General features: G+C 41.5%; 1 long non-coding RNA gene across 4 annotated transcripts in view; it reads left to right on the forward strand.

Moving 5' to 3' along the window:
* Positions 1 to 23,140, forward strand: part of LOC117715499 (uncharacterized) — a 123,249-nt gene that overhangs the window by 49,780 nt on the left and 50,329 nt on the right. Inside the window, exons 4-6 of one of the 4 annotated variants that reach the window (XR_004607630.2) lie at positions 13,431 to 13,574; positions 13,718 to 13,882; positions 14,629 to 14,984. This is a non-coding gene — a long non-coding RNA (uncharacterized LOC117715499). Of the gene's footprint in view, positions 1 to 13,430; positions 13,575 to 13,717; positions 13,883 to 14,628; positions 14,985 to 23,140 lie in introns of those variants that run through there. The other 3 variants (XR_013112584.1, XR_013112586.1, XR_013112585.1) reach the window with 3 other exon arrangements.

The following is a 23,140-nucleotide window of genomic DNA, read 5'->3' on the forward strand; positions in this document are numbered from 1 at the left end:
ATCTACTGAGATGATGATCATGTGTGGGTTTTCTTTCCTTTCAGTTTGTTTCTATGGTGGGTTATGTTGATGGATTTTCATATATTGAACCATTCCTGTATCTCTGGGATGAAGCCTAATTGATCGTGGTGGATGATGTTTTTGATATCTCTTGAATCTAGTTTGCAAGTATTTTATTATGTTTGCATCAATTTCATAAGAGAAATGGTTGGAAGTTGTCTTTCTTTGTAGAGTCTTTGTGTGGTTTAGGTATCAGGGTGACTGCTGCCCCATAGAATAAATTTGGCAGTGTTTCTTCTCTTTCTATTTTGTGGAATACTTTGGGGTATATTAGTGTTAGCTTCTCTTTGAAAGTCCTGTAGAATACTGTGTTAAAACCATCTGGGCCTGGGCTTTTTTAGGGGGCGGGGATTGGGAGATTTGAATGACTGCTTCTATTTCCTTAGGGGTTATAGTATTATTTACATTGTTTACCTGATTTTTTTATTTAAGTTTGGTAAGTGGTATCTATCAACCAAATTGTCTATCTGGTTTATATTTGCCAATTTTGTGTAGTACAAGCTTTTGAAGTAAGATCTAATGATTCTTTGGATTTCCTCAGAGTCTGTTGTTATGTCTCCCTTTTCATTACTAATTTTGTTAATTTGGATAGTGTCTCTCTGTCTTTTAGTTAGTTTGGCTAACACCAATTCCTTCACTAAGTAAAGGCACTTAGTGCTATGAACTTTCCTCTTAGCACTGCTTCATTATATCCTATAAGTTTGGGCATGTTAGGCTTTCATTTTTATTGAATTCTAGAAAGTCTTTAATTTCTTTCTTTTTTTAATTCCTGACCCAGTGGTCATTGACTAGTGAGATGTTCAATTTCCATGAGTTTGTAGGCTTTCTATTGTTTCTGTTGTTGTTGAAGTCCAGCTTTAATACATTGTGATCTGATAAGATGGATGGGGTTATTTCAATCTTCTTGTTTCAATCTTCTTGTTATTTCAATATCAGTTGAGGCTTGTTCTGTGTCTGATTATATGGTCAATTTCAGAGAAGGTTCTATGAGGTGTTGAGAAAAAATTACATTATATTGTGTTTGAGCGAAACATTCTGTAGATAGGTTATGTCCATTTGATTCATAACATCTGTTAGTCTCATTATTTCTCTTTTGTTTTCATCTTGAGGACTTGTCTATTGGTGAGAGTGATATTTTGGAATGTCCCACTATTAATGTATAGGGCTTGATGTGTGATTTAAGCTTTAGTAATATTTCTTTTATGAATGTGGGTACCCTTACATTTGGGAGATAGATGGTCAGAATTGAAAAGGCATGTTGGTAGAGTTTTTCTTTGATGAGTATGAAGTAAATTTCTCTATCTCTTTTGATTAATTTTGACTAAAAGTCTATTTTATTGGATATAATAATGGCTACCCCAGCTTGCTTCTTGGGTTCATTTGCTTGGAAAACCTTTTTACAGCCCTTTACTCTGAGGTAATGCCAAGTCTAACTTTGTTGCTGAGATGTGTTTCTTGTATGCAGCTACTGCATTATGAGCCTGTTTTTGCATCCAATGTCGTTAGACTGTGTCTTCTTATTGGGGGATTGGGTTTATTGATGCTGAGAGATATTAATAACCAATTATTAATAACCATTAATTCTTGTTATTTTGATGCTGTTCATGTTGTGTGTGTCTTCTGGTTTTGCTGGCATGGGGTTCTTTATTTTCTGTGTTTTCTTGGGTGTAGTTGGCCTCCTTGGGTTGGAGTTTTCCTTTTAGTATTTTCTGTAGGGTAGTTATTGTGGATAGGCATTGTTTAATTTTTTTCATAGAATATCTTGTTTTCATCATCATGGTGATTAAAAGTTTTGCTGGGTATAGCAATCTGGACTGACATCCATGGTCTCTTAGAGTCTTCATGATATCTGTCCAGGATCTTCTTTCTGGGTTTTAGAGTCTCTGTTGAGAAACTGAGTATAATTCTGATAGGTCTGCCTTTATATGTTATTTTACTTTCCCTTTTTCTCTTGCAGCTTTTAATATAAATTTATATATTATATAAATTTATATGCATATAAATTTATATATTATATATATAAATTTAGTGTTTTGATTATTATGAGGTGGGAAAATTTCTTTTCTGGTCTAATCTATTTTGTGTTATGTAAGCTTCTTGTATACTTATAGGCATCTCTTTCTTTAGGTTGAGGAATTTTCTTCTATGATTTTGTTGAAAATATATTCTGGGACTTGGAGTTGGGAGTCTTCTCCTTCTATCTGTATTATTCTTAGGTTTTGTCATTTTGTTGTGTCCCAGATTTTTTGGATGATTTGTGTGAGAAACTTTTTAGATTTAACATTTTCTTTGACTGGTGCATTGATTTCTTCAATCGTATCTTCTATGCCTGATATTCTCTCATTCACCTCTGGTATTCTGTTTGAGATGCTTGTGTCTTTGGTTACTGTTCTCCTTCCTAGGTTTTCCCTCTCCAGGATTCCCTAGGTTTGTGTTTTCTTTATTGCTTTTATTTTCATTTTTATGTCTTGAACAGTTTTATTCACTTTCTTCACCCTTTCCTATGTTTCTTTAAGGGATTTATTTATTTCATCTTTAAAAACCTTTATCATCTTCATAAAATTGGATTTAAGGTTATCTTCTTATGCCCTGGCTGTGTTAGGCTATCCAGGGCTTGGTATAATAGGATAGCTTGGCTAAGATGGTACCATATTAGCCTGGTTCTTGCTGACTGTGTTCTTACACTGGCCTTTATCTAGCTTGTTGTCCCATGTGTTGGATGGATGTTTCTGATGACAGCAGGACTCCTTGAGGAGGCAGGCAGAGCCTTGGGCCTGACTATGCAGCTCAGGGAGCAACACACTACCCACTTCTGCTGGCTTTGCCCCCAGGCAGACCTGGGGTTCTGAAGGCCTCCTTGGGAAGGGAGATAGAGCCACAGGCCTGATGATGGAGCGTAGGAGACAGAACTCAGCTCACCTCTGTTGTCTGTGTCCCAGGTGGACTCATCAGGCAAGGAATTGGCATGAAAGGGTCTATCTTGGTTGTTCCTGGGGTTCCATGGGCCTTCTCAGTATGGGACAAGATGATGGAGCTCAGGGTCACCTCTGCTGTCTGTGTCCCAAGTATACCTGGCATGTCCTCAAAAACATCTTTGTCATGTCTATGATACCTAGAACTCAAGTGAACCTTTCTGAGAGACACTGGCCAATCACATACAGTCTGCCTTACTCATGTCCTGGGCATGGCCCAATTATGTCCTCTGTCTTCTGGATAGACATGGTGAGACAGAAGTGCTGTTCTGAAGCAGGTGGGCATGTGTGGCCAACAGGATCCACACCTTTTTGGGCAAAATCTAACCCCTTTATCCCCCAGATTCTGACAACTTGTGATGTTATCCTTTACCTGACTTTGACTTCTGCCAGTTTTCGAAGATTTGAGAACATGCTCCTAGGATGTCATGAGGCAGACAGACAGATAGACAGACACGCATGCACGCATGCATGCACACACATACATATATGTTATCCTTATAGCCTCTCACCACTCATCAAAGAAGCTTCTTTTTGCAGTAAATAGAGACTATTATGAAAAGCCATTGATTAAAATGCAGAAAAAATGACCGTGGGGTACCAAGCCTAAATTGATATAACACAACACTTACACCTAAGGCTCAGGGATCACCATGAAAAACGGGTGAAAAGATTGTAAGACTCAAAGGACCAGGAAATCTCCCATGAAAATGTGGGTTCTATATATAACATGGAAGCTGCATCTATGAACTCTCAATAATATTGCTGCCTAGACAATGACACCAGTCAAAATGGCAGCATGGATGGGGCAATCTCACAAGGCCACCCCTATATGAATAGCTATAGGCAATTAATGGCTGCCAAGAGAGGGAGAATTAGTCTTCCCCAGGGATGAATCTCCTAACTGGTTATCCAATACAAAGTCATCAGCTCTAAAAACGTATACATATGAACAACACTAAATAGAGTCAGTAGTTTTGTAATAATATATTTATATGGATACATACATGTAACATTATTGATGTTTTAGATAAAGAAAAAAATCAACTATAATTTCCTTGGAACTTCATGCCTGCTAGATCTGGGGGAAATATCCTTCATTTCTACCACTGACGTTTGTCTCACTTAGCCCAAGAGCCTGTAGGGTTTGTGTGTGTGAGTGTGTGTGCGAGAGTGTGTGTGCATGCATGTATGTGTGTTTTGCTTTGCTTTGCTTTGCACAGGATATGAGAGGACACTTTCCATGGCTGCATTGGCCACTTTTGTCTTACTTGTCCAACCTACATGGGCTTTAGCCTGTCTCCTAATGGGCAGTCATGTCTCCATTCTAGGTTTAGTGGAGACTCTTTGCTGGACATGCCTGCAGATGGCTCCCAGGGAGACCCTACCAGTTTCTCAGGTGCTACAGGAGGGGCAGAACAAGTCAGTTTCTCACCTCATAGGTGCTCTTGAGTGTTGAGGTTGAGAATTTCTCTGGCTCCTTGCCTCCTTTCCTTCACTCACCTTTCCTCCTCTGGGAGACCTATACCCTATTCTCAAGGAGCCATAGATTTATATCCTATCCTATCTCCTGCTCATATCGCTTACAATTACATTAGAATGAAGAGTTGCTTTTACATATGTTTTCAAAATTGACAGTAAACTCTGGGCAAGCAGGAACTGTGTTACACTAATCTGTAATTACCATAGCTGGCAAAGTGCCAGGTACATGTAGGAGCTTGAGACATTTTCATTGAACAGAATTGATTTGAATATCCTGCTTGTCCAGATGTGTCTGATCAGTTTCTCTCTCCTTCTCTTTTGATGGATCTGGTTATTTGATTATGGACAAATGAATACAAGTCTCTGTCTCATGGCATCCTAGAAACATGCTCTCCAGTCTTTGAGAACTGGCAGAATCCAAAAGCAGGTGAGGGATAACATCTTGAGTTGTCATAATCTGGGAGGTAAAGGAATCAGATTTTTGACCAGAGAAAAGAAGGTGTAGACAGGCCAGAAAAACTGAACCCAGTGGGAAATAGAATATTAAATCAGAGTGAGCAAAACCCCTGCCTCAATGGGCATGCTCATTAGTGTCTCAGAGCAAGGGAGCAGGGAGACAGTGCATGTCTATACCTTTATTGGTCTAATTGTATAAATTATGAAAATTGATGGGTCCATCACTGCATGGGGAAGGTCCTATTCTTTTATGGAAGCAGTCCATGGTAGGACCTCTTGGTTCTGCCAAGATGATTCCTTGGAACTAATTCTGAGGCTAACTCATATGGGCAGTCAAGAGCTTGGAGGAGGACCAAGGAATTAGATGGATATTATAGAAAAACTATGAAGTTAATCTTCAATTTTAAGCTTTGATTCACTAGCTGTTTGGCCCTAGAATTTCCAATTTTCTTTGTCTTTGGCTGGTTTGAGAGATGACAGGGCTGCAGATGTGCCCGAGTAGATGCTGTGAAAACCACTGATTCATTGAGGAAAACATTGCACGGTTTCTGCCAAGAGCAACAATAACGCTTGGCCAGATTTCCACTTTGCCCTTCTTTCCGAGCACGATCAGTGTGGGGCTAGCTGTTTCTGTAATTTCTTGGAGTGTGCATGTCAATCTTGTCATCAGCTAAGGCTAGGGGCAGAGTTTCTGTTTTCTATGGCAAGCATTCATTTTGTCTAAAGCCAGTATGGGGCAGAGAGGGGAAGCTCAGTAGTGGAGAGCTTGCTTTGTGTTCTCCAGACCTTTGGCTTGGTATCTGGTAGTACAAAACAAAAGAAAACAAAAGACTTCTAAACAATGACAATAGCTAAAAACCTAAACAGCCCCCAAATCAGGCACATCGATCTCCACGGAAGATTGTGCCAGGGCCAGGGCACTCTACAGATGAAAAACAAACAAACGAATGAACAAATGAACAACAGAGACCTGTGCGTGCTGAGGTCTCAGACAAAAGGTTGTAGTATTTGTGTACAACTGATATGTGGATGACTGACGATACTTAATAGAGTGAGTGTGAGTGAGTAGCTGTCATATGCCACTGCTTGGGGACCATGGTGACAGGCGCACAGGTGAACATGCCCAGCACAGAGGATGATTTCCAAACAGTTTTGAGTTCATTGTGTTAATACACAAATGAAAGAGAAGTGACTAGGATTAAGTTTAGTTTGAGAAACTAAGCTTCTATAGGCCATTCCCTCTCCGCTTCATAGCATACAGGTTCCACTGCTGGGTGAGACACTAGATGACTTTTCTTCAGCAGCAGATGCATATCACTTTCAGGCACCATGAACATCAGACAGAGAGGAAGTTTTCATGTCAGTTATAGAGTGATTTTTTTTTCTATGTCTTATTCAAAGTACAGGGTGTCTTCAGCAGTGGTCTTATCATCTAACTCTGGTGAAAACAGAAGAAACTGCAATAACCTGATTGTTCTAGAAGCCATGGGCTAGGTAGGTGTGTGGGGCTTCCATGTCAGGCACTGGGACTTTCTTTGAAAAACTATGGCGTCTGGGAGTATTAATTGTCTACACAGGGCAGGTATGTGTGCGCATGTGTGCGTGTGTGAGTGTATGTGTGTGTTGTGTGCATGAGTGTGCAGGTATGCAACCCCATAATCTCATGAACAGAGAGCAGATTGGGGCACCCAGGCTCATCCTTTGTCATTCTTTGCCTTACTGCTCGAGACAGGGTCTCTCACTGAACTGAAAGCTCACCGTTTCAGCCAGGCTGGGATCCCTCTGTCTGCTCCACAAGGCTGCGGTCATAACCCAGGCTTTTGTTTTTGATTTTTGAGATGGTCTCACTCTGCAGCTCTGGGTAATCTATAACTCAATATGTAGATCAGGCTAGCCTCAAACACATGGAGACTTATCTGGGTCTCTCTCCAGGGTGCTGGAATTAACTGTATATGTCAATAGTCTGGCTTAACCGTTATGCTTGGGTCTTTACATGGGTTCTGGGGGCCCCTATGCTAGCAAAGTAAGAACACTTGCTTACTGAACCACTGCTCTAGTCTCTAAGAATAACATCACCACCACCACCACCACCACCACCACCACCACCACCACCACCACCATCATAATCATCATCAACAACAACAATCCATTTTTAATAAAGTAGTACTAGGTTTCTGTATGGTTTTTCCATACATCCTGTTTTGCTTGACCCTCTCCTTACTTTTCCTCCTTCTCCACACTTATCTTTGTTTAAACTTTTCACATCATATATTTTACTACTCTTACACCCTTTAAGACTTCCCCCTACATCCATTCTCCTGCCTCCAACCACCCGAGTACCTCTCATGGCTCCCTTCTTGCTTGCTGGTCTCTATAAACATTCACTCAAATTTAAACACAGAAATCTGAAATTCAAAGCTATAATCTGCATATGACAGAGAACACATGGTTGTTGTCTTTCTAGACCTTTCTGCTATCTAACTTAGCATAATATCTTCCCATGCTATTTTTCTGTAGATTTTATTTTTCTTCGGTGCTGAATAGAATTCTATTGACTGTGACCATAGTTTCTTATCCAAATATCAATTATTGATGGGCCTTTAGACAAATTCCATTTCCTAGTTATGGTGAGGAACAGCCATGAACTTGGATATGCAGGTATTTCTTTTGTGGGGCCCAGAGTTCTTTGGGTTTATCTTTTAGCATTTTTAGGAACCTTCACAGTGACTTCCAGAGTGAATGTTCCAGTTTCCATGCTTACAGTTCTGCATCAACAGTAAATGAGGAACCTCCCCCCCTGCCTCCACTCCCCCATCCCACCATCCCCTCATCCCCACCCCCACTCCCACCCCCAACCCCTGCCTCCACACCCTTGTCAGAATTTGTTGGCATTTGTTTTCTTGATAACACGTATTCTGGTTGGGGTGAGGTAGACTCTCAAAGTAGTTTTAGCTTGCATTTCCCAGATGACTGATGGTGTTGAACACTTTTTAAAGATTTTCATTGAGGGGTGGTTTTCACTGCAGTGGCCACTCATTTGTCCTTTGCCATTGGGAGGTGCAGGGTCCGTTTCCCAAGTGCTGCTGCCAGTGAGAAGTGGAGCCAGCTCTCTAGAGTGCCATAGCCAGTGAGAGGTGTGGCCTGTTTTGCACAGCCCCTGGACATCAACATGGTTCTTGGTGGCTGCCCTGACCAGGGTCATCCCTGTGTTCTCTAGTGGTAATAAGAGCCATGGCCATCAACACTGATCCCTGCTGCTTTATAGCCATGGACTCAGAAATCAACCTCAGAGTCAGCTCAGATAGGATCTCACCATGACCCCAGGTGGCAGCGCTGGCCACTCTCAACAGGCTATTCCCTACCGCCTCCCACCCCGCAAGTCTCCAGTTCCTTCTCTCTTCATATGCTTAAGCTGTTCTACTTCTCTTTGTCTCCCATCTGACCACCACATACTTACACATTATGGTGGCTTCTGCCTTAGACTAGACACACAGCTGGCAGACACCTGTGTGACATCCTTTGCCAGAACTGAGTGGTGTGAAGGCAAGTTGGTGCTACCACCTGGCTGTACCATATGCTGGAGGGCAGATCTGTGGATAGCATGGTAGTCCATAAGTCTCTCTGTGTCTTCCTCCTCCCATGATGTGCTATGTGGTGTTAGTGGGGCAGAAGGCAGGTCTGTGCGCATCTCTTCCTGCCTGTACCATGTGGCACGGCTGACTGCAGGCTAGGATGAACCAAGGACTGCCAACTTGCCTTGCCTCCGACTGATATGAGAACACCACCACCAATAAGGTGTTTCTTTGCCTGTTGCCAGGGAGTTATTGATTGTTTTAGTTCTAACTCTGGATTTTGTTTGTTTTGGTTGTGGAAAAATATTAGGCCCCACCCACGAACCTCTTCTCAAAGCTGTTACTAAGCCCTTTCAAAGGCTCCAACAAGCTCTCCTTAAGGCCCCAGCCTTACATCTCCCTGAACCTGACTCGTCCTTTTTCTCTCTACGTAACTGAAAAGGAGGGGTTTGCCCTTGGAGTCTTAGGTCATCAGGGCATCAGTGCCCCAGGGCTAACAAATAAAAATTCTAATGTCAGAAATAAGGTTCCTCTTTTGGAAACTTGGCTAGTAAGATCCAACAGAACCTTAAACATCACAGGCAATTGGCAGGGTTGTGTTGACTTGGCAGTGAAACCGTATTGCTAATGTATGTGGTGACACATTAGAATTGAGTGGTAGAACAAGGGCATTGTAAGCCACTGCTGAGCTTCAAGCTCTTCACTGGTAGCTGGTTTTCTTAGTGCTAGAAGGTTCTATGCTTGTTCCTAGAGAAGAAAAGCAGTCGCCAGCTGTGAACCCCAAGAGCGCTAGTAATGACTGGCCTGGGAACACACATCCACGGATGCAATAGTAGCATGAACATTGTGGCCTATGCTTTATGATTGGATTTAAGTCTTGCTCCACAGGCTGAAGCCCATATTTAGCCCCTTTGCCAGACCAAGAACTTGTGGCTAGATAGGTCATTGGCCCTAGAGAAAAATCTGCTACTGTTTTCTGATCAACATAGTACAGAGTTGAGTGCTAAAGACTTATTGTTGAATCTGCAGATTAATGGAGCTCCCCCCCTTCATCTAAGAAGCATCTATGTGCGGTAGATGGTGATTATCACAGACCCATGACTGGTCCCGGTGTAAGAGACAAAAAAGTGAGCAGCTCTAAATGAGGTGTATATATCAGGCCTTCTCCTCCGGATGTTCAGGAGTCACTGCAGAATAAAGGATGGAAAGAATGTAAGAATCAGAAATTGTGAGTGACTGCAAATACACTGCACAGCAGCTGTGCATATGAATTCACAGTGTGCAAAAGGCGTGTGCAAACTCAAGCCAGACTAGTAGAAGCACGGAGAAAGGATGAGTCGTAAAGTCCTGCTTCAAGTCAAGGAGCTATTGGTGATCGATAGCTGCCAGGGAGAGGGAGAGCTGGTTCTCTGAGTGTGGGCCCTGGTACGTCAGCGATGCTCTAATGGAAGACCATACATTCAAAAATATACGGGCAGTGCAAATTTTGGGCAGTGCAAATTAGACTTGATGGGTGTAAAAGAACCCAAATACACAAAGTTAGATTGGTAGGGGTTCAATCTGGGAGGAGCTATGTGAGGGAATAAATATAATCAAAACACACTGTACAATATGCTCAAAGAGCTAATATAAATATAAAATAAATCCAAAGCACCAGTTAGGAGGAGGGCCAGTGAAGCCCCAGGCCTGTAAAATTGGCAGGTGGCCCCATGCTCAGTCTATGAGTGGGTAGGTGGGGGAGCACCCTCATAGAAGCAGGGGGAGGGAGGATGGGATAGGGGGTTCCCAGAGGGAAAACCAGGAAAGGGAATAACGTTCGAAATGCAAATAAATAAAATTTCCAATTAAAAGTTGTCAGGTGGCGTACAAAGATTCAGGATCTTGAGAGAATGAAGAGGAGGAGCCAGAGTTGGCATTGAGCCGCCAATGAATACTCGTCAGACAAGGGGTGGCCAAGCCTGGGATCTCAGACGACAGAGATGGGGTCTGCATGCCATCTGGGTCAACTTGGTGAGAGCTGCAGACTGGGGGAGGCTGAAGCATGTCCTCTTGCACAGAGAATGGCATCCAGAAACATGCTCAGCCCCCCCAGTAGTAGCATTTCTATAAATAGCTTTCAATGCTATCTGATTGTACATACATACATATATACATATATATATACATACATATGTACATACATATATATACATACATATATATGTATGTACATATATATGTATGTACATATGTATGTATATATATATGTATATATGTATGTATATATGTATGTATATATATGTATATTCTGAGTGTGATTCCCATAGAAATTTTATAAAAATCATAACTGGTAATTGTCTTATACTTTACTAAAAATCCATGGTTTCTGTTTCATGTATGTGTGTGTGGTATGTAGGTGTTTGTTGACTGCACACATGACTGTGTGTGTGTGGGTGCATGTGCATGTCTCTCTCTCTCTGTGTGTGTGTGTGTGTGTATGTGTGTGTGTGTGTGCATGCATACTCTGAGGTTGATGTCATCTTCCTTGGTTGCTCCTACACCTTATTCTTTGGGGCTAGGTCTCTTGCTTAAAACAAGAGCCCACTGGTGTGGCTAATATCTCTCTCTATCCAGCTGGCTCAGGTGATCTTGTCCTTGTCTTCTGACCCTGGAATTGCAGCTGGGTCACCATGCTCACCTGGCACTTAGTTTCTGGAGGTCTGAATCTTGCTCTTCTTGTCTGCTCAACAAGTACTTTAATCACTCAACAATCTTGTCAGCTCCTCTTATCATACTTGGTATTAAAAATAAAATCTAGATGGGGCTGGAGAGCTGGGTCAGTGGCCCAGAGCACTGACTGTACCTGCAGAGAATTGAGGTTCAGCCCCCTGAACCGTATAACAACTCACAACTCTAGTTTCAGGAGATACCCCATTTGGCCTCCATAGACACCAGGCACACATATAGTGCAGAGACATACATGCAGGCAAAAGATTAAAACAGCTAATTTTTAAAAAATAATATAGAGCTGGGGAGATGGTCTAGTAGGTAAAGTCCTTGTCATTTATGTGTGAGGACTTGAGTTCCTATTCCCAACTCTCATATAAAAAGATAGGTGTGGTGGCACATACCTATAGTCCCAATGTTTGGGAGGTGGAGATGGGGGACCCTAAGCTGAATTCGTTAGATGCAGGATCAGTGAGAGACTCTTTCAAAAAAAAAAAAATAACGTGGAGAAGCAATTGAGGAAAATACCTATTTCTGAGCTTTGGCCTTCACAGGAGCACATGCATGCACATGTACCCAAAGAGGTATGCACACATAAACATGCACATACATTTTTTTAAAAAATTGAGGTACATATGGTGATATTGTTATTAACTATTTATTGCACTGAATTTCCTTAAAGTTTTTGAAAAAAAAATCCTTTTTTAGATTTATTTATTTTATGCATATGAATGTTTTGCTTGCTTGTATATATATGTTCACCTCTAGTGTGCCTGGTGCCTAAGGAGGTCAGAAGAGGGGACCAGATACCCTGAAACTAGAGTTATAGATATGGGCTGCCATGGGAATGCTGGGAACCAAACCTTGGCCTTCTGCAAAAATAACCAATGCTCTTAACCACTAAGCTCCCTCTCCAGACTCCTCGCACAGCTTTTAAGTCACGCAGTTATACGTTTTGCATTCTAAGTGCGTCTTTTCAGTTTGAAAATATAGAACATTTCTGTTGCTTTCAAAGTCAGTTTTGAACATTTCCTGTGGCCTTTGATGGAACCCGTGTGCAATGCCACATGATAACAGAGGTTAGAGAACTGTGTCATTCCCAACTTCACATTTTCTAACCTCTAAAATCAGAACCAATGTTAAGAGAATCGTAGTTCTGTTCTTATCTCAACTGATACCCTTTGCCCCTTTCAGGTTGTTCATAAAATAAGGGGCTTAAATTCATTAACCATTATTCTTCCTCCGGGTTAAATATTTCTAAGGATGTGATTTAATGAATGGGCAAGGGGACCAAGAGTAGCTTTTAAAAACAACATGGAGTCTAGTGAAATGATAATAAACACATTTTAATTGATATCTAAGCTACAATTTCTCAGCAATATTTGAGAAGTCAAGGGAACCTACCATCTGTAGATGCTAAATCTTGAGAGGCCTTTACACTTCTGGAAGACTCATGCACTGAATACAATGATAAACGGAATGTGAGTCCACCCTCACCCCCACTCCTAACTTGCTGACTTAGCAAATCTGGTGTCTTAATTGCTTACTTCATGTGCGCATACCCAACTGGCCTTCATTTTGCTTGTCAATTCTCACAAGAATGAGACAGTGTATGGTGGGAGGTTTCAGAGTCTGATGGTTGTGCTAGCAAGCATCAGGGAGTGAAAGATGCAGCACCAATTTAGCCCTCAGTCTGTGTCTTCTGAAGTCAGCCATAATTCTCTGACCAAATTGTCTGAACAAGGATTCTAAGGGGTGTCAGGGAAATGGAGTAGATCAGAGAGTTATGGGCCTCTTCCCACTCAGGAGAAAGCCAAGGGGCCTTGAGGGAGACAGTGATGTATTCGAGCCATATGAAAAGGCATATATCAAGAACCTCAGCCTCATCCCTGTCTTGGGAAGATGTGTGTAATTTATAGAGTGTTTAAATTAGACAAATGACTCAATCGATTTAGAAAAATGGACAGGAAACACATGTTTCTTTTGCATTAAACTGAACTTCATCAGAGTAGAAATGCTTCTGATCTCCTGAGTTATGGACCCGGGCTCTTCATCAAAGGTCCCTGATTGCCAGGACTGTGCCTTTGCACTGAGGCGATCCATTACAGACAACACTGATGGTATAGAGAGCGGATCCACTAAGCAGCTCAAGCTAAGTGGTAATTTATACCTCTGTTTATAGAAAGAAAGAAAAGGCCGTCCAGGAGACTGAAGGTGACAGCAAGAGATGAGAGAAGGAATGCAAAGAGAGGATGTTTTAGTGAAGACGGAAGCAACCTCAAAACATGCCATGGACCGTGTGACCCCAGAGGATCTGAGCTGTGTGGTAAGCGGCATTTAGATGCTTGGATATGCTCAGTTTTCTTTAAATTTCTTGCTCTTACTCAGTAGGTGGCCAAAACTAATGCTCTGGAAGCCATAGTGTCTTTTTGTGTTTGAAGCCTTTACATTTTTTTTTTTTTTTTTTAGTTTTTATTTTAAATCAGGGAGGCAGAGTGACCTGCTGCCAAATAACAGGACAAGAGACTGCTCATTGATGGAGAATCAAGTGATACAGGACAAGAGAAACAGCTCATTGAGAATCAAGTGACAAGACTTTGGTGACTAGTTGACCCACTTCGTGACTTAGTGAAGGTAATGTCCAGGTTCAGCTCCTTCTGTGTTTGGCATGTGCCCTTATGAGAGCTCTTCCCTCTAGCACAGTGCATCTGTGTCCTTAACCAGTGTGTGAGGCTGCCTTTGCCAGGGGTTCTATACCCCTCAGCCTCAACTGGCCATGCAGCAGTGCACCGTTTCCTGTTGAATATTCTCACCTGAAGTGGACAGTGAATTTTCTTTTGGCAAACAGATTTTTCAGTGACCTGGTCTGGAGCCTTCTAGATTTACCAGGGTTCCTCCACACCCAGGCTCACAAGGCTTACCCTATTCCTGCAGGCTGCTGATTGTCACCGAGATAAACCCAGCCAAGCTACACAGTTCAAAACCTCTTGTTAAAGAAAACAAAAGACAGGGATCAGGTGTGAGGCATCCCGTAGCCGATAAATCAGGTGAAATGACTTCAACCTTGCTGGCTTTGCAAACATTAGCAAACAAACAAACAAACAAACAAACACTTCATTTGAGCTGTTTCTCATGTTAAAGAAAAGCAGAGCTTAAGTCCTGCCAATCAGTAGCAGCCAACTACCACGAGAGTAGGGATTTCTCAGTGAGACAGAGCAGATAGGTAACTGCAACAGTGAGCCATCAGGCATGTTGCTTTAAGGCTCCTCAGTGGACCTTCCTCACCATCTCTGATTTGGAGTTTCCCTGATCATGATGAGCTGTTGCATGTTCAAGTAAGTGGTGTAGAATTCATTGTCTCTCTGTTTCCTTTTTGACAGTGTTGCATGTGGGAGAGGATGCTCTGTAAGCAGCTCAGGTGGTTCTTATCCGGTTCTTTCTTAGGCCCCTCAGCCTCCAGCCACCAGTGCTGGGAGCCACTGCTACAGGGCAGAACAGAGCGCCAGGACTGTGGATGAGCCCCTGAGGAGCCCAAAGCTAATACTGCTTCCTTTTGGCATTTCCTTCCCAGCACAGCACCAGAAGACATTTTCATAGGGAGCTCTTAGTGTCTGTGCCATGAGGATGGAAATACTACCCAGTGCTGTGTCTGTCTTATCATTGAGAATGTCATGTGTGAAAGAGCTTTAGAACTGGAACCTCTGGGAGTGGCAGGTATGCTTTGACACATGATTGAAATAAAAGAGTCTCTGATATTTTTCAACAAGTGTGGATGCTGTTGTTGCTGTCTATGCTGTCTGTCTAGACTAGTTCACACAGTCACTGTTACTGAGGCTTTCCATGTTCCAGGTGCCACGCCAACAATGCCTATAATCAGATTTCCATCTTCATGAAAGGAACAAACTGCAGGGAGTGGTGTGAGCAGAGGCAGAGAGGGTGTAGAAGGTAGAAAAGCAGAGGGTACAGAAGCAGAGGGTGCAGATCTTGATGTGGACTTAGTCATGAAGCTGGCCTGGCTGGAAGACAGTGCAGGAGGGAGCTGGAATCCTAGGCATGTGACTCAGAACATGTGCGCAAAGATGTGAGATTCCTATCATGCACTCTTGTCTGTTATGTGCAGCTTCCCTTTGTGCTTCTGCCCTCTTTTCTTAATAGCATTTCAACTTGCCTTATCCACGGTGGTCCTGATGCAATGGATGGGACGACACTTGTGCTTTCTCCTGACTTTCTGAAGCCCAGAGATCCCCTCCTTTCCAGTGGTCTGTGGCTTGATCCTATTATGCTAGCCTCTTGATAGAGCAGTGGGCAAGCTCCTTGATAGCGCAGTAAGAACTGGGGCTGAGAGTCATCATTAAACACTTCACATTGAGTCAGCAAGCAGGCTTAATGGGTTAAAAGTGCTTGCTACTCATCCTGAAATCTGAGTTTGATCTCTGGGTCCAAAATGGTGGAAGGAGAGGAATAACTCATGCAAGTTGTTCTCTGTGATATATGAACACACACACACACACACACACACACACACACACATGCATGCATGCACGCATGCGCACCCGTGTGCTCTCACACACATACAGACACACACACAAATACATACATACACATATACATATAAACACACATATACACATACATACACACACATGCACACACACACACACATAGACACACAAAGTAAATGTAATAAAAAAAAAAGCACCTCCATGTTTGTAAACCTTCCTCCACAATATGGGTATCCTAACAGACAATGACAAAGCCATTTGGGCATAACTTTTTATTAAGATACTACCTTGTTCTTTTCCCTGTGCAGTTCCTTACCCACACAGACAGTTAGGAGCCAGGAAAGACATTGCATTTCCATCTTTGGTGAGATGCTGTCCCCTGTGAGACAGGCCTGTCTGCTCTAAGTGGCTCTGTAAGAACATTAATGATAGGACCAAGCACTAGCCTTCCAGTGTCCCCTCCCAGAGCCTATGAGCATCTCCACATGTGTCCCCTGCCTCTCTGTCTGCTGCTTGCCAGGATGCAGCCAGCTGTGAACAAACTCATATTCTCATCTTCAGATGAAAGTCCCCAGGTCTTCAACAGTTCTAAACACAATGAGAAATGGCGATCTGGAGTAGTTACAGGACTGATCATCTTTTGTCTCTTGTGTCCCCTCCTTCTCCCAAATCTGAAATATGAGAAGACTCCTCAGCTGCCCTGCAGGGTGTTGTATATGGGAAAATTCTCTTGGCCATGGAAGCTGACAAGTGTCTCTGCCACAGGGACTTGGTTTATTTATCTAGCTGGACTTCATCTCTTAAAATTCAGTTCACAGAAGAAGAGCTTTCAGCCGCTGCGTGTAGCTCCGGCCCCACTGTGGAAATGGTGAGCAGGGAAAACAGATATGTACAGAAGTCTGGTGACCCTTTGGTGCTGTCTAAAGCGCTGCAGAGCAGGTGGGACAGCAGGATCACAGGAACTGCAGGATCCTAGCTCATGGCAGGCAGGCTTCCCTTCTGGAGAGATGGACACCTGTTGTTAGTCTCATTCCCTTATTTTAGCACAGCCTCTCAATCTCCGTAGAAAAAAGTCCCACTAACAATTTAGTACACATATTGCTGGATCTTTGAATATTAAATCTATATACATGCATATATATATATATATATATATATATATATATATACCATATGCCACAATTTCCATAGCTGGTTTATATTTTATAATCCATATATTTCACAAGAGTTTTCATCAGATAACTACTTAGACAAATTCAAACACTTATCAAATGAAATGAGGGATAGAAATTCAGGACAGAAGCCCTGAGTACCAGACTATGTGGAGTTCTGAGCATCCCACCCTCACAGATAGCAGCCTCCACATGTCCAGATTCCACACCCACTGTCTCAGGACTGCATAGAGTTAAAAAAAAATAAATAGAAACATTGGAGTTAAATGACATTGTAGATCAAATGGACCTAAAAGACATCTATAGAACAATCTACCCAAACATTAAAGAACACACATTATTCTCAGCATTCCATGGAACTTTCTGAAAAATTGACCACGTAGTAGGACACAAAGTCTCAACAAATGCAGGAAAATTGAAGTAGCATCCTGGTTCTACAGGACCACTGTGGACTAAAGCTAGATAGCAACGGTAATAGAATTACATGAAATACACAGTATCATGGAGACTAAACAAACACACTATTGAATAATAATTGGGTCGAGGACAAAAACCAAGAAGAAAAATAATGTAAAAAATTATAGAATTGAATGAAAACAAAATAAAACAGCAGCCTCTTGGCCGTAGATGTGCTTTTTGCTACACTTAGCCGGGGTCAGGCAGCTCCCACGGCAGCCTGATGACATGTGTGCCTTGTCCTCTCATGGCAGCAAAATTTTCTTGAAGCCTTTAACTTCTTCTATGGTATCTTTATGCTCATGCACAGGACCCCATTCATCAAGCAGGCATACCACCCAGTACCACACAAAGAAAGACAACATCACCAGGATGTCCCCTGCAGATCTCCAACCTAGTTTCCCTTTTAGAAGGAGGACTCAGCTTTGGTAGCATATCTTTGTAGGGACTATATGACCATTACCACAGCAAGCAAGTCATAGTGGCTCCATCCTCAGGCCTTAGAGCCTTAGTTGTAGGCCTTGCTACTCATAGCACAGACTATGCAATCAGTCCTTTGAAACTCACCTTTCGTTCTGTCAGACCATCTCCTGGTGCAAATGAATTGGTTATCTAAAAAGATTAACAGGGATTGACAAGCCAATAGCCAAATTAACCGGAATAGGTAGAAAGAAAACATAAATTAATAAAACTAGTGGTAAAAAGAAAGCCATTACAAAGGATATTGATGAAATTCAGAGAATCATAAGGACTACTTCAATAATGTATATTCTATTACAATAAAAAATCTAAATATGACATGAATTTCTAGATGAACCATCAACGTTGAATCTCAATGAAGAAAATAATTTAAACAGACTCATATCAACCAATGAGATAAAAACAAAAATTTAAGAACCCCCAACCTCAAAAAGACCAGGTCCAGATGCATTAGGCATAAAATTATACCAGACCTTCAAAGGAGAACTAACATCAATATTTCTAAAACTATCCCATAAACTAGAAAAGAAAGGAACACTTACGTATCCATATGAAGCCAATATTATTATTCTGATATCAAAATTGAAGACCCAAATTTTAGGCCAATCTGTCCAATGAATATAGGTGCCAAACTTTTCAATAAAATGCTTATACTTGAAAATAGAATTCAAGAACACATTAAAGAAAAAGATCATCTACTATAAACAATTTGGCTTCATCCCAGAAATGTAGGAATGGATGAACATGAATACAATCAATAATTGTAATCCACCACATAATAGGCACAAGAAGAGAAGCTACATGACCATCTTATTAGAGGCAGAAAAAGCCTTTGATAAGGATTCAACATTTCATTATGATAAAAGTAGTAGAGAATCTAAGAACACAGAGGACCTGTTTCTATGTACTAAAGGCAATATAAAAACAAGCTCACAACCAGCATCATGCTAATCATAGAAAAGAATGACGCTTTTCCATTAAAACTAGTAAATAGGTAAAGATGTCCTCTCTCTCAGCTTCTGTTCAATACAGTGCTTGAAGCAATAAGATATTTACAGGTAAACGGGTGGAGATCAAAATAACCATTTTGAATAAGATACCTCAGACTGAGAGAGACAAATGTTGCATATTCTATGTTTCTTACATATTCATATTCTTTAGTTTAAATTAGAGTACCCACAGAAAACAGGAAACTAATAAGGAGCCACAGAAGCAATTCACGACCTAGAATGTAAGTTAATAAAACAAAAATAAACATAAAACAAAAGACAATTAAAATTATAATAAAATGATGCAAGTCCTTTCTTTTCTGGATGGCTCAGACCCACCTGGCACCTCCTGAGAGTTTTCCTTAAAGTTAAAATGTTCAGAGTCATCTGATGCACCTTCACCAGTTGTGGGTCTTTGTATTTATAATCATCTACTACATTTATAATAGTAATATTATTAGATTCTCCTGTAGGGCCAATAACATAGCCAGTCATGGTTTTTGGCCCAGCTAATGGTACCAGGCACGAGCCCAGTCCTGTGGAGTAGGGTTTAAATCCCAGCAGAATTAGCTAATTACTCCCATGGCATTCGTGAGTGCATCTTGTCAGACAATTCATTATTTTAGCTTAAAGCATACGCAGCTGGCTAAGACTGTTAATTATTTTTCTCTCCTGGTGGCATGCATGCAACTTCACAGCACTTGGAAATCCAGCTAGCAAGGTTGAAGCTTCCAAGCATGTGCAAGATTGATTCCACTGTGCCCTGGGACTCATCTTAAGCAATAGCCTCCAAGCTACTTACCATCGAGCAACTTACTGTCTAGTTCTGCAGAGTTATTAGGAGCAACCCAACAGCTTGTGATGCTGGGGAGAGAGAGATGGAAATGCATGAGCCAACGAATCAAAAAGAAGTAAACCCTGCCCGACACTGAGCTCTTATTCAATGGTCTACAGTGTCTGGGATAGTCCATGTCCCCAGTTATAGGCTAACTCTATTTAAACTAATTTCATATTATGTGTTGTAAATATATTTTAGGAAGCTGCTACAACACTCCATCTGCATGTGGCATTTTAAAAAAAACTTTAATATTAGTATCCCTTTCCATATTTTCTTCTCAACCCTACTCCCATACCCCCTTCCCTACCCTATCCCATCATTCCCCTGTTCAATTCATACAAACTGCATTCTATGTCCCTGTTCTTCACATCACTCGTGGGCCTTTATTAGTTTATTTAATATAAACTATATACATGCCAATGTGTGAAAGACTAGATCTAAGGTGAGCAGCAGTGACAACGCCATCACAGAGGCCTGCCCCATTGCCTGGGTGCTTCTTTCATGTGCAGGTCTCTGTCCAGGAGGGAATTTTCTGACTTCTGGGATGCAGAAAGATGCTGCCTGTTGTGCCTCAGTGGCTATGTTTATGAATTCCCCATACTTCAGTGTAACTAGGGAGGGAGTGCTCTGCTTTTCTTTTTTTGCCATTTCTAGGGCCAGCATATACTTTCTGACTGCAGGAATGGGTATGTCCTTACCTCTAGGAAGTCAAATTATGCTAGGAAGTCACCAGCCTTCTGTTCTCCAGTTGGCTGAGTCACTGGTCATACCAGTTTTCAGGATCAAGATTCTACTTTCACTTAAGACTTCTGAGATTTATTCTTAGTTAGTCAGGATCTGGTGGAATCTATTTACTTTCCTTTGAGAGCCAAAGGTAGGTAAGATTCAAGGAACTTAAGAGACTGGTGAGATTAAGAACACAAGTCAGAAGATTGAATTTAAAACTCACAAATTAGTTTGTATAGGTTCAGTCATAAAACAAATATATTGAAGTGTCATTGCTGCAAGAAGTGTCACTTTCCAAAGTGAACTGAAATTCTACAAACATCTACTGTGCATTTTACTCTCGATAAAGATTTAGTGAATTTGAAAGAGGATCATACAAAGCCTGTCTAGAAAATAATCCGGAAGATAAAAATAAAGTGATAGCTTCTCTTCCCATAATAAAATTAATCTTTAAAAACATATGACTTTGAAATTATATTTGGAGTAAGAAAGAAAAGAAAGGCAATAGTTAAAGTTATTTAAGGAGAAATGTAAATCAGAATATTATCTATGAATGTTAAAGACTTAAAATCTGCATTCACCGTGGTGCTTGTGATTTTAATAGCATGTCTCACCCCAAAATCCTAAACTGTGGGAAAGAAATCTTCATCCTTAATAGATATTCTATGGTATCTTGTTACAGCATCACAGATCAGAATAAATCAGTGCATTTTATTAAAAGGGGTTCCAATGCTTGTGGGGGATCAAAGATTAGTTATTAAGTTGTGTGTTACCCACAGAGACAAACTTAGCTGTGAATAATGTTCAGTAATCCACACTTGCCAGCTAAAGTTAATTGTACAAATATCAGTGTGTTCTGATGCCTTTTGGCTTTATGGAGGCCAGCAATGCTGTATATTACATTATAAGGCTATCTCCGGCTGTGTTGATAAAGAAACTGGGAGGAATTCTAGCAACAAGGCAATGTGCCTGCTGTCTTCTCCACTGGGTGCTTCCTATGGAACTTTGGATTTAGTATGTGGTGTTCTAGAAGGAACTTTGAATGTGAGCATTTGAGACAGTGATTAACGTCTTGGTAGTTCTGGAAAACACATCACATATGAAGAAGGATGAAGTAAAATCAAAATGGTCTCTCTAATGCAGGGAGGAGAAAGAGATGGAGGACACCATTATCTACAGGTGTTCAAGGACTACAACACACAGAGAGAACAAATACACTCTGTGACATCACTTTGAGAAGAGGTTTGATCTTAGGAGGAAGTCATAGCAGGGGTGGGGAATTTAATTTCATTCTTAAAAAAAAAAAAAAAACCTTTCAATAATGGTTGGGGCTACTGGGTGGGGAAATGGTTACTATGTTACCTTGAATGGCCAAGCTATGTTCTCCTTCTGCAGAGCTTGCATTGGTCAGCTCTGGGCATCTTGCTTCTGAGAACAAAGAAAAAGAACTTGGCAACTCCTACGGCTTCTAAGACATAGCAGGAAGGCAGCAGGTCCAGCCATATTATGGTCCATGCGTATAGTTGATGAAGTAGACTCAAATTTCACTTGGACCCCTTGTACACTGGAGATATGTGAAGGGAAGGCTCAACCTTGGAACTCAGCCAATCAGCAGCAGCCTGAAGACAAGGTGAGGGATGACACACAACAACTAAGGGGGAAAAGCAGGGGCTAAGGTCTGGTTTGAGCTGAGCCCCTTCTTGGGATACTTTTCTCTGTGTCAGATCTATTCTTGTGGACATCCAGGGGCTGCCCTCAGAATGTTAGAATCTAAACAAACATGGCAGGAATTAGTTCTAGCTCTCTTCCAGGTTTGGCAGAGTCTTTTGGCTTGAGCCTTCAGCTGGGGGCGATTGGACTTGTAGAGTTGGGCCAGTGCCTGCCTGCTTCTATTCATGCCCACAGGGAACTTGTCTGCCAGTTTGATTTGATGCTGCTGTGTGGGATGCCAGGGGCACAGCCTCATATCCAGCAGCCTCCTCCTACAAGCACCCAGCATAAGGATATTGCCCCACACCTTGGCCATAGACTTCACAGCTTTGCTTTTGTATATAAACTAAAAAAGCAAGGAAAACTGGCATTTAATTTACTGAGAATATCAATTTCCATGGGAAGTATGAAGTTAGTTTATATTTTTTTCAATTAATATGTATTTTCTTATTTTTCTTTTAAAATTTCTATTTTCTATGCATTTAAGTTTACAAAAAAATATAGTTACTGGATGTTGATGTTTTAGGCTATCAGTGAACAAAATCACAAACCAGCAGGGCACAATCCCAGGCCAGACTATGCGCATTCCACTAAGGTTACATGATTGTCCCAGGACTCTGATGGCTTGAGGTCATGCAGCTACCAGTAATGACAATGACAAAAGCTATGATGTAAGAGCTCTGCTCTGTTCTGCTCGTCCACTGAATGAAAATGCACAATAAAGACATGAGGCAAGAAGAGGGAGGAGATGCATGGGGACCAGAGAGGAAGGAAATAGTCGGATGACTGTGAATGCCTGTGGAATCTAGTAAGTGTGTGCTCTGCACTGCGGAGAAAGACAAGAGTGTGATAATCAGATTTTTGTTTTAAGAAAATGTTCTAGCTGAAGTGTTACTCTGGAAGTGGAGATTCAGAGGTAGGAAATTCCCAGACACAAGATTATTAAATAGAAACATTCAGACAAGAGACTATGTTGACCCAAACTGGTGAGTGTGGAGAGAAGTAGACAGGCCCTTAAT

Source organism: Arvicanthis niloticus, chromosome 9, assembly GCF_011762505.2.
Source record: "Arvicanthis niloticus isolate mArvNil1 chromosome 9, mArvNil1.pat.X, whole genome shotgun sequence".
Lineage (NCBI taxonomy): Eukaryota > Metazoa > Chordata > Mammalia > Rodentia > Muridae > Arvicanthis > Arvicanthis niloticus.